This window comes from Narcine bancroftii, chromosome 14 (genome assembly GCF_036971445.1).
Source record: "Narcine bancroftii isolate sNarBan1 chromosome 14, sNarBan1.hap1, whole genome shotgun sequence".
Classification (NCBI taxonomy): Eukaryota; Metazoa; Chordata; class Chondrichthyes; order Torpediniformes; family Narcinidae; genus Narcine; species Narcine bancroftii.
The window spans coordinates 24,236,902-24,248,978 of record NC_091482.1 but is presented as its reverse complement, the minus strand read 5'-3'; positions in this window follow the sequence as shown (position 1 = coordinate 24,248,978).

Genomic DNA, 12,077 nt, shown 5'->3' with positions numbered 1-12,077 from the left:
CAGGTGAACCATCAACTGTTCTACCAGCCTTTGAATGGAAGCAGAAACCTTTAAAAAGTGTGGGCTTCATGTCAATCTTTAATATGATGAAAGGTTCCTCAATGAGGAGCAGCTTCCTTCTTTAGATCATATGTCCTTAACAGAAGAAGCTCTCATTTTAACATCTACAAAGGGCTTGTGTTGGGAGATTTTTTGTACCTTGTCTGCTTTTGCATTCTAATTTCTTTAAAATTTATGTGACATGGAGTTTTTTTTTTGTTCTGGCTGGTTTACCAGTGTTTTTTCAGTTGTACTGCTTTGCCAGGAATACACAAGTCCTCGCCAGCACAACTGATGTGTCGCCCAGTGTCACTAGGTATCAAAGGGCTTTAAAGAGCAGTTGGCCAAGACTTGCTAGTTTTCATCAAGCTGCATTCTGTTTTGGCAGCTCCTTTGGGTTGTTGAAGTGATGTCAGTCTGCATTTGGTGCAGAATGTTCTGCTGCCAATTTTCTTCCAGTCTTAGTAAGAAATACATTTCATTTATGCAATTTATGTATCAACAAAAATGTAACTGGATTTTTAAAATTCCAGCTTTTTGTCTATTCCAGCAGTGGTGATACATAAAGGCTTCCTACGCAGGGCACTGTCAAAAATATCATTAATCAAATCACCTTTGGTCCCATGTTGCAAATGTCTGCTTTCCAATTTTTATTAATTTTCTATTTTGGATATTCCATTCACTTCCTGTTGCATTAACCTTATACTCAATATCATCCACCTCTTTCCCATGTTCTCACCATTACTGTGGAAATAAAGTTTCTCCCCTTTTTTTTATTTTACTCCCTTCGCCCCCCCCCCCAACATGATATTTACTTGTAAATACTTTCCTGTAGAAAGCACCTGTCATTGTAGTTTGGTGAGGGATAGACCTGAATAAACGTTATTCTTCTCATCATCAGTTCAATACAGTTCGCATGCACTTACCAAAGTCGCACACTGAGTAGCAGCGAGTTGAGGAAAGCCAGCTGATTTACCCAGTCATGGTGAAACAGGCTGAAACATCTGTCAACTCAGCTTAGACCAGTGGCTGTTTTCTTTGCCTTTATGGCATAGATATTCACAGTCTTAACTGATTCACTGGGAAACATCTGGTAGGTAACGTCAACAGAAACTAGGACACATATTGGAACAGATTTAATCACAGGAGAGACTGCAAATATTGAACAAAAATTCCCCTGCTAGATACATTGAAAGGCCACATTTTAACCATCCTACTGAAGTTGATCTGTTTCATTTTTGAATCTAAAAAAAAATCAAATAATGCAACGTGCATCCTTCAAAAAAAAAAGCAATGTTGTCTGCACAGTTAAGCAGAGCATACATTATGCGTACAGAGATCAGATTCATGATATTGTGCAGCAAGGAGGGGGATCGACTGCCTAACTGCACTTGTTCCCTTCCGATATTTCATTACCAAGACGTTGGCTGTGGACACCCAGTCTTGGTGAAATTCATTCCAAGTCTAATCTTTAATAGCTGCTCTCTTGAGCTCACCAGTGTAACCAACCATGCAGCAATAGAACCCAAGAGCTTTTGAGTTCTGACCTTTCAAAATTTTAACCTTTCTTTTACATCCACCAATGTAAAAAAAATGTGAACGTAGGGAGGTGCCGCTGAAGTCAGCCATTAAAGAAAATTCTCAAATTATGTCAAGACACCAAAATAAATTAGACCAGTAAATACGATAAGGAAAACAAAATGTTGGTCAGAAAACTGCATTTCTTCGCTCAATGAGTAACATCCAAAGGTGCGGAAAATAAAAACAAGGTAGAAAGTAGATAAATAAAACAAAAAATATACAAGCATAGGAAAGGTATCTGGGCATCATTCTACCGTGGAAAGATCAGGTTAAGATGCGACTCTGATTGTGACCCTATGGAGGGCAAAGAATATATTCACCTGAAGTACAGGGTTTGTCAGAGAGAGGGAAAAAGGTTATGCCGATATGGGTAATGAGGCGTTCCAAAAATCAAAAGATGAAGTAGCTTCCGAATTATCAAGAATATTAAACGCAACTGAATGAGAACTGGCCATTTCAGCAAGTGCCAAAAATTTATGCTGCCCATAGATAAACTGAAAAGTCAAGTTATTCTGGTCTGGGGTGATACACAACTGGAATCTGTTGACTTTTCCTGAGGAAACTAGAGTTTAATAAAGTATTTAAAAAAATGAACTCTCAAAATCTAAAAGGGGTCCTTTAAATCCAAAATTAACTTGTTTACATCCATATTCAACATGTTGACGACCTTTGATTAATTAACATTAGAGGTACAGGTGTAACCCCCACTTTACGAAACTAGACCGTTCCCATGAAACCTTTCATTAGCCAAAATGCCGTAAAGCATTCACTACTATTGAAGGCTATTTTTGTAAAAACGAAAACCCATTCAAACCCCACTCTTTGTAAAAGCGAGTTTTTGTAAAGCAGGGCGTATCTGTAATTAGAAACCATCTCCGATGCTCAAGAAATGGTAAAGATGTTAAATGGATTCTGCAAAATAGTATTCACAGGGAAAGGACTATAGACAAATTCCAGAGGGAACAGTTAATAAATAGAACTAGTACATTGTGTGTTCTGGAGCAGCAAAATATTGACCAAATCCCTGGGTAAATGAAAATGTACAGAAATCGAAGAAGACATTCCAGAGAATGGGTTGATTTTAAAAGGATTCTTTTAGGAAGATGAAGTAGCAAGTTCCCAAGAATTTTAAACATGGTTTCAATATTTAGAAGTGGGAGTGAGGTAGTTCCCAAATGATAAAGGGGACAAAAATGTAAGGGTGTTCTGCATGTTGCAATAAGTGGATTTTTTTTAGAATGTACAACCTGAACTCTGCCTATTGAGACCTGCAATTTCCCCCATACTTATACAAACCTGATCCAAATTCTCAGAGCTCATTTTACCATCCTGAAGCCTCCTGGTCTTCAGCAATGAGGCTTTGATGGGGGGGGGGGGGGGGGGGGGAAATACAGTCTTCATTGTGAACAGAAAGTGCCCCAGAGGTTTTGAAGAGTTCTTCAAAAATGTACAAATATTTGAATGCTTCTATCCAGGAACAATTAACATTCATTTTAATAGTAAAAAAAATAAGTACATAAAGTTTATCAATAATATTAAACAAAAGCAAAATAAATTTTGAAAAGAATTTGCCTTCACCTTTTCACCTAGAGACTGGACTCTAGGAGTTGGTGGTCTTTGAACAGGTAAATACTGCCATTTCAGTTTGATGTTTATCATAAAAAACCCATAGTGACAGAAGCATTTTTTATTGCAAACATTGCAAGGAGTGAATATAGTAGTTCAAAAAATTTTCCAAACAAAGTTTTAAAAAATTCAGACTAGAATGAATGCTGAAGTTTCATAAAACAGGCTGTCTAAATGGGTAAAACAACTGTCTGTAAGGAGTTTCTACGTTCTCCCCGTGTCTGCATGGGTTTTCCCCGGGGGCTCCTGTTTCCTCCCACTGTTGAAAGTGTACCAGGGGCTATAGGTTAATTGGGTGTAAATTGAGCGGCACAGACTCGTGGGCCAAAGTGGCCTGTTACCATGTTGTATGTCTAAATGTTTTTTTAAATTAAAGTCTAAAATGACTAACAAAGTAGCGTGAGGTGCTGCACTTTTGGAGATCAAAATGTATGGGGAATGTATACAGTTAATGGCAGGGATCTTTAAAAATATTGATGTGTAGAGGGATTTGGTGGTGAGTGCAGATTCATGGGTCATTTATGGTGGACACACAAGTAGATATGGCAAGAAAGAAGTCATTGAATATCAAAGGAGGTCACACAGCAGCTATATAAAACATTGGTTAGGCTACACTTGTGTAGTTCCAGTCGCTTAGAATACTGTATGCAATTCGGGTTGCCCCATTACAGGAAGGATGGGAGGGCTTTGGTACAGACGAGGTTGACCAGTATGTGGCCTGGTTTTGAGGATGTGTGCTATGGGAGAAACTGGACAAGCAGATTGTTTACTCTAGAGCATAGGAGGCTGAGAGGTGATCTAATGAAGGAGTATAAAATCGTGAGGTGAACAGATTGGGTCGAAGAAGGGCTCAGGCCCAAAATGCCATTAATACATCTTTACCTCCTATGAATGCTGCAAGACACACAGAGTTCCTTCAGCATTTCTGTAGTTTTATTTTCCTGAATCACAGTGCCTGCAGACTTTAGTGTTTCACTCAATGCAAAATTAATATAGTAGAGGCAAGTCAAAGCAAAGAATGAAGCACCAGGGTAGGATAGAGAATTGTAACATATTCTTGAAAGAAGGTGAATTTAGGTAGTCAGAAAATCAGAGATTATAGACATGAAAAATATAAACAAACAAGGTCCTGAGTTATGAGCAAAATATGGGCTTTGAATGGAAACCTTGTGTAGTCAAGAAATGCCTTTGATGGGAATTTAATGCTCAAGAGAATGGGTTCACTTTCCATCCCGAATATCTGGGCTCCAGCAAAATTTAACAAGTAGGAACAATGACTGATAATGGAAGAGTCAACTTACACAAGGGATATTTCTTATGTTCTACTGATGCAGTTTTAATTTTTAGTTTTTCATATTTGCCATTTTAGGAGATAACTTTGTTCCTTCAGCTATCAGCTGGGAGAACTGGGATTTGAACGTTGCTGGGATTACAGGGTCTAAGTTGTAGGGAAAGGTTCAATAAGTTAGGTCTTTATTCTTTGGAGCATAGAAGGTTGAAGAGATTCGATTGAGGTATTTATAATTGGGGGTTATTAGGGGTGTAGATGAAGAAAGGGAGAGGTACAAATGAGAGGACATGAGTTGAAAGTTAGGGGGCAAAAGTTTAGAGGAAACATGAGAGAGGACTTCTTTACTCAGAGAGTGGTAGGTGTGCAGAATGAGCTTCCAGATGAAGTGGCAGAGGCAGGCTGGATATTAGCATTTAAGAAGTTGGATATGTATATGGATGGGAAAGGAATGGAGAGTTATGGGTTGAGTGTAGGTGAGTGGGGTTAGGTAGGAGAAAGTGTTCGGCATGGACTAGAAGGGCCAAGTTGGCCTTTTTCTGTGCTGTAATTGTTATATGTTTATCTATGTTTTGCCATTTCACAAAGAGCTTTTACATCTTTGGGTTTGATTCCAAAGATAACTTGCATTCCTCACACAACATCCGAGCTTTGTTATCTCTTTGGGCATTGGTTCCAGATTTGCAGGTTTTATAATTATAACCTTATTCAAAATAATGCTTATTGCTAAATTTTAAAAAAATACCCACTGTACTCTTCAAAACTGTACATTTTCCTTTTCCCATCATCACTTTGAACTTGGCCTATACATTTTCACCCCATTGTTTTCACAATGAAATAATCAATCTTACTTGAGAAAACTGACATTGAACATTTCATTTGGATTTTATTTTTTCTAATTGAAGCCATCTGTTTGAATGACTCATGTTCAACTCTTCTGATGTAATTCTTTATTTTAATATTGGTTTATTTATTTCAATGAATTCTCATAATCAAAGAAATTCACCTCAGAAACACCCGTCCAGATATCATGCATTTACGTGAATCCTGCACTAGTTTAACTTTCCCCACATTCGCATCAATTTCCTTCAGTTTCTACAACTCATCTATGCACTCAGGCAACCTACAATAGCCAACTAACTTTGAGGACATGGGAGAAAATAGATGTATCCAGGAGAAACCCACACAATCAGCGGGAAAAAATTGCAAACTCCATAGCGACAGCATCAAAGATCAGGGTTTTTTTTTAAATTTAGGTCATTGCAGCTTTGAGGCAGCAGATCTACTACCCACTGTGATCTACCTTACGCAGTTTCTCAAAAACTGCACTATTTCCAGTTGGACCTCATTATTTTGACTCAAAAAGGATGGCAGGGTTAGTGTACGGTTAGCACAACTCTGCTAACCAGGGTTTGAATCCAGCTCTGTAAGGAGTTTGTACATTCTCCCTATGTCTGCATGAGTTTTCTCCGGGTGCTCCAGTTTCCTCCCACCGTTCAAAACATACTGGGAGTTCTAGGTCAATTGGTGGCACAGGCCTGTGGGTCAAAAGGGCCTGTTAACATGCCTAAATTTATTTTAAAAACTGTATTATCTCAATCTCCATTTGCGAGCTCAAACATATTCTATTTTGGCTTCTCTTCCATAATAAGCATGAAGATGCAACATGATTTTAACAGAAAACAAGGCAGGTTTTTAAATAGATGAGATCATTCCAATTCCCAAGGTGTAAATTACCAGTTGGTTGTGAAGTTTGCTGAACCAAGTCCAGCTCTGTTTTGGAGCTTTCTCTGAAATTTGCAAGATCTTCTTAAATTGTTGGCAGTTTTTGGTTTTCAATTGTCCCAGGAAATAGCATGCTACTGCGGGGGTGGGGGGGGGGGGGGGGGGAGGAAAGAGATCTGGTATGTGTTGTGGGTAAAGAGAGGTTCTTGGGGATTAACTTGGTCAAAGTCTTCCCACTGAGTTGATGGGCTTAATACATCAAATTTATCCCTTTCTTTGTATACATTATCATTTTCAAATACTTCAGTAGAATGATGTTCATTTGATCCAGAATACTTCCCTACCCATGATTAATGTTGTAACAGGACCAGCCCAGAATTATTTCTACCAGTTCTGGCTACTCAACAGGCTCGGAGACAATGCTGCCCACATTTTTAAAAGCACACTCTCCTTTTAATCAGACAACATCCAGAGAATGCAAATGCCAACTAAGGCTCTGACCTCCTCACATGCCTCATTGTGCATGAAGGCATTGCACCAACTACCTTTTGCAGCTTCTCTCCTTTCTCTATACACCTTGTCCTAACATTTTAGGCTCCCGAGACATGTTATTAAACCAAGTCTTTGCTCTTGCTGTCACCCGTTTAACTGAAAATCTGTGTCCGGTGTCAGTTTAAATACACTTCGGCCCATTCATTTTTTTCCTGCACTCTTTTTGGTTCATGCTGTCAAATTTTACCTGTTAACACCAAGACACACCCTCCTCTTTGAATCACTTAATGCTTATTAAAGCTGATTGACATTTTCGCAATCAACTACCATTCAAACATTGTTAGTAAGACACAAAACTCTGTTGACCCCAATCTCTGGTTTGAAGTAGGTGCTCTACATTTCTCTCCAATGGAAATTACAGGCTATGAACTTCCAGTTATTTATTTTAATTCCTCTTTAATTGCCCCTCATTTATCATATAATAATTAACAATTACAGTACAGAAAGAGGCCATCTTGGCCCTTCTAGTCTGCACCGATTTAAGTGATCTCCTCTAGTCCCACCTGCCCACTCACTGTCCATAACCCTACAATCCTCTCAAATCCATGCACTTATCCAACCTTCCCTTAAATGACAAAATTGACCCTGCTGCAACCACCTCTTCCGGAAGGTCATTCCACTCAGCCACCACTCTCTGGGTGAAGAAGCTTCCTCTCATGTTACTTCTAAAATTTTGCCCCCTAACCCTCAACTTATGACCCCTTGTTCCAATCACTCCTACCTTCAAGGGGAAGAGTCTATTCACATTTACTCTATCTATCCCCTTCATAATTTTAAATATCAAATCCCCCCTCAACGTTCTACGCTCCAATGAATAAAGACCCAGTCTACTTTGTATTGTAGATACAGCAATCCAGGCCACATTTTAGTAAATCTTCTCTTCACCTTCTCTACCTTTATTTATATTGTTTGTCAATTCTAAACTTTATATACTAATGGAGCTAAATGTAAACATAAAACTATAGACTCTGCAAAAACAAAATATATAAACTAGTTTGTTGATGAAAATATCCAAGCGCAGGTAAATCCAGAATCCTGCAACAACCCTGTTACAAGTGTAAAGCATAATTTGAGCACTTGCGTGAGGTATTCATGGGTAGTAGATGTCAATTAGCCCTTCAATGAAGGAACAAACAAGATATCTCTAACATAAATGGAAAAAGATCAGGGAAATCATAGATAAAATACTTTATAAACATAGGAATAAGCACATCTCAGATTAGATCTTCATGGGCAATGATATGAGTTTATAATAGAAGATTAGGTTTGAACACAGCATACGATTCTAAATTGGTTTGACTTTTGTCCAATTTGGATGGTTGATGGCAATGGGTCTTTTTTTAAGCAACTGAGTACTGCGAGTTAATTTCAAGTGTACACCTTGCAGTGAACATGCCTTGAAGTTCTGCATGGTTTCCTTAAGATAGGGACTGGCTAGTTTTGAAAGCATTGGTTTTTTTTTATTTTTTTTTCTGGCTTTTGCCGAATTGTTACTTCCCATTGCTTGATTTTTTTTAAATTCTAGACCACATAGCCATCACGTTATGGTCATCTTCAGCTACAAGCTTGTGCCATGGAGGCACTGCTCAGGGGACATTCATCCGGGCTTCCTGTGTTGTGGCCAAGCGAAGTTTAGGCAGGTGACTGAATGGTAGCTTTGCTTTCTAAAAAGGGCTGGCAGACAGAGTCGATATAAAACTTCTCATGAATCAAGCATGTATGGTGGATTTCTTGTCTCCACTTCATGAGAGAGGCTATACCAGGGTTAGTGGCATCTTACTTTCTAAAAAGACCAAGTCATAGAATATTGTGCCCAGTTTTACTAATCTCAATGCCATCACTCTAATCCAGATCAAGATAGGAAAGTACGCTGAGATGAATGCAACAAGGGAAGTTATAGGATTGAATTTGAATAAACATTTGACTGTCCCAAAGGTGAGACTATAGCTAGGATTACAAGGTCAATATTTGAGTGGACTGAAGAGACATAGAAATTAATGGATGGAATTTTTAGGTTAGAGCTTAAAGCAATGGTTGGATGAAGAGTGTAGGGCCAGAGAAGAGTGGGAGGAGTGGATCCATGAAGGAATGGAATCTTGGAGAGTTCAAAAGGCATTGATGGAGAGGGGTGGGGGGGGGGAGGGGGGGAGGGATCCATGAAGGATTTCAATCTGAGGATTATTTTAAACATCATCAGATACAATTTCCTTCATTAGATAGATCTCTCAACACTCCTGCATACCACTAACCTTTTGTAACAGTAGAAATAGCTTTCCAAGATCCTATTGAAAAGGGAACATTATTAATGGGGGAAAGGAAAGTAGTTGGGGGGGGGGGGGCATACTTTTCTGAAGTGCAAGATCACAATTTATTGTAGACTTTCAGTAAAATAAAATGCCTGCAGCAACAATCCCATTTTAATGCAAGTAACTACATGATTCCTAGACAGTAAACTTCCATCTAATTTGTCAGTACCACTTAAGTGAGTAGATAGACTGGGAAAATGCTAACAAGAGACCTAGAGCTCTATTTTGGAGCAATATTTGTTTACATCACGAAGGCGAATCACACGTTCAGTGACTTTAACCAAACAACAGTGAGTTATGAAGTCAGCATGTTGAATGAAGTACATTGGGATACTGGTAATACCAAAGACAAAATATAAATCAGACAGGATTCTTTTGTAAAGTGCAGAGGTCCCACAAATTATCTGTAATCCATTTATCAGAGGGAGATCCTGAACTCCTGCCAAGTATTGTGAAATGATGGAAGCTTGGAATGTTGCTGGGTCAAGCAGTAACTGACAGATGATTAGAATAAATGTGTGGCTTTTTACAGTCAACGCATCCCCTCTTTACTACAGATGCCCTGTTAGCAACATAGTCGGCCTAATCCATTTTGCCACCTCTTCTTTCCTAACCAGCAGTGATTTCTGCTTGGCATCAGAAAGTGTGCAAATAATACTTCTCTACAAGTACATCCGAGCCACTTTGCTACAACTGTGGCAGGGTCGTCCCACTCAGCCTCATGGTCTAATGCCACTTTCTCCTGGAAGTGCGTAGAGCTGCAAACTACTGCTCATGGCCAATAGGCAACTACAAGTTGTTTTATCAGTTATTCTGTTTGCACTACCTACAGCCTTTTCCTACATCTTGTGTCTTCCAAATATACAAGACTTTTTTAAAAATAAATTAAATGAACAGCTGCAAAAGGTATAGAAATGCATTTTGGAGTCATGATTATTGTTGTTTAGAGGGCACCCATGTACAGAAACGATAATGTGAACTCTCAGCTCTGGTTTTTATTGGACTGCCTTGTCAAGTAATGCTTGATGCACCAGCTCTCCAGGCTACAGCTGGAGTGGGGGAAACACTGCATTTAGGTAGCTGCAACATCAGTCAGAGAAACAAATGCCTTTTTTGATTGCCAAGATCTATTGCGAATTTCCCCTTAAAAGGATTAATGTGAGAGACTCATGCAATCAGGGACATCTTTATGGAATAATCAAAAATGAGTGGAGTCTTCCTGTGTACATTTAAATCATTGAAATTTATGCCGTGCAAAGAGGGCATTTATATGTATTGGCCTAGCAAAGGGCCTGATCACACAACAGTAATTAGTCATTACCTTCATTGCTGGTTTTGGGACTAACCCATAAACACCAACAAGAGTGTCACGGTTGGCAAAGCAGTTAACGCAACACCTTTACAGCGCCAGTGATCGGCACCGGGGTTTGAATTTGTGCTCTTTATAAGGAGGTAGTACATTCTCCCCATGTCTGCATGGGTTTTTCCCAGAGGTTCCAGTTTCCTGCCACCTTTCAAAACGTACGGTTGGGTCGGGGGGGGGGGGGGTGTGGTGTGGTAGCTTAATTGGGTATAAACCCGGCAGCACAGACTCGTGGGCCAAAATGGCCTCTAACTTTAAAATTATAATTTTAACCTTTTTGTGTTGTGGTTTTGATTGTCCACAGTGGTGAATAAGGAAAGCATGCGGATAATGTTATTTAAATTAAGTGCCAGTGGGATCCAATAACATGCCATCGTCAGAATATTTTCTCTGACATCAGAGAAAATGGTCAGGTTTTAATCTCACTCCAACAGATGGAAAGTGCAACTCCCTCGCTCTGCACAACTCCCTACACAAAAAAAAATCATATGGCTTACAGGGTCCCACCTAAAGCTAGCCTCAGTTTAGGACAAAATACCCAGAGGTGACAGCAAAATAGTTGTGGAGATGGAAGGATTATTCGCAGACAATGTTCTTGGCCCACCATGAACCTTTCCATACTATCAAATGTTTCCCTCCCATTGGGAGCAATGGGCCAATAAGGAGACAAGGAAGCTGTTAATTGAGCAGATAGGGTTAATGCCTGTCTCCAGCCTTCCAGATTTTTTTTTAAGTTTTCCCAAAATCTGCTCAACAATCGAACTTCCTCTCCTTTCCAGCTCACTTTTTTGCTTTGCCCAAATCCATTATAGTAAATTTTAAGTTTCAAAATCCTGGTTAGATCATTACAAGTATCTAAGAAGGAGATAGATAATTTTTTTGAAAGATCAGGGAACTAAGGCGTAGCACTATCGATCAGAGTGTTGTGATTAATAGGCTTTAATCACCTTTAATCACATGTTGCTGGTCCGGTTCCAAGGCAGGTACTGAGGGAGGAGTTGGAGCAAAACAGCCTCTATAGGGATTTCTGGGAGGGAGGTGTCACAGGTTCAGGGGGCTGACTAGCTCGTACGATACCATATAGTGGTTGCACCACAAGGATTGGGACAACACACACAGTCACAGGATTGGAGGTCAGCCATGATCTTACTGAATGGTGAAGGCAGACACGGGGGTGGGGGGGGGGGGGGCTGGACACCTACTCCTCCTGTGTTCGCTGCTCTAATCAAGTCCATATTATTGAGTTTTACAGAAGAATCTACTACTGATTACATAATTTTCTGCTTTTCTTAAATAAGTAAAGCATGTTGAACTTTTGTTTGTTTTATTTTACTTAGCTGATGCCAGGCCAGTACCTTAATCTTTGCAAGGCTATGATATGTACTGAAGAGCTTGTAAAGCACATTCCAGAGCTAATCACTTACTCCCAGCTATTGAAGCACAGGCTGACACGAATAATTTAATGCAGTAGCCCCTTATTCTGCATTTTCTGAGGATGCCGAGAGGTAATGTCAAAACCAAATGCTGTGCGAAGGGAATGGCAGAGTTTAGAACTCATTCCAAAAGGCAAAATTTAAAAAAGCAGTATGTGCTTAAA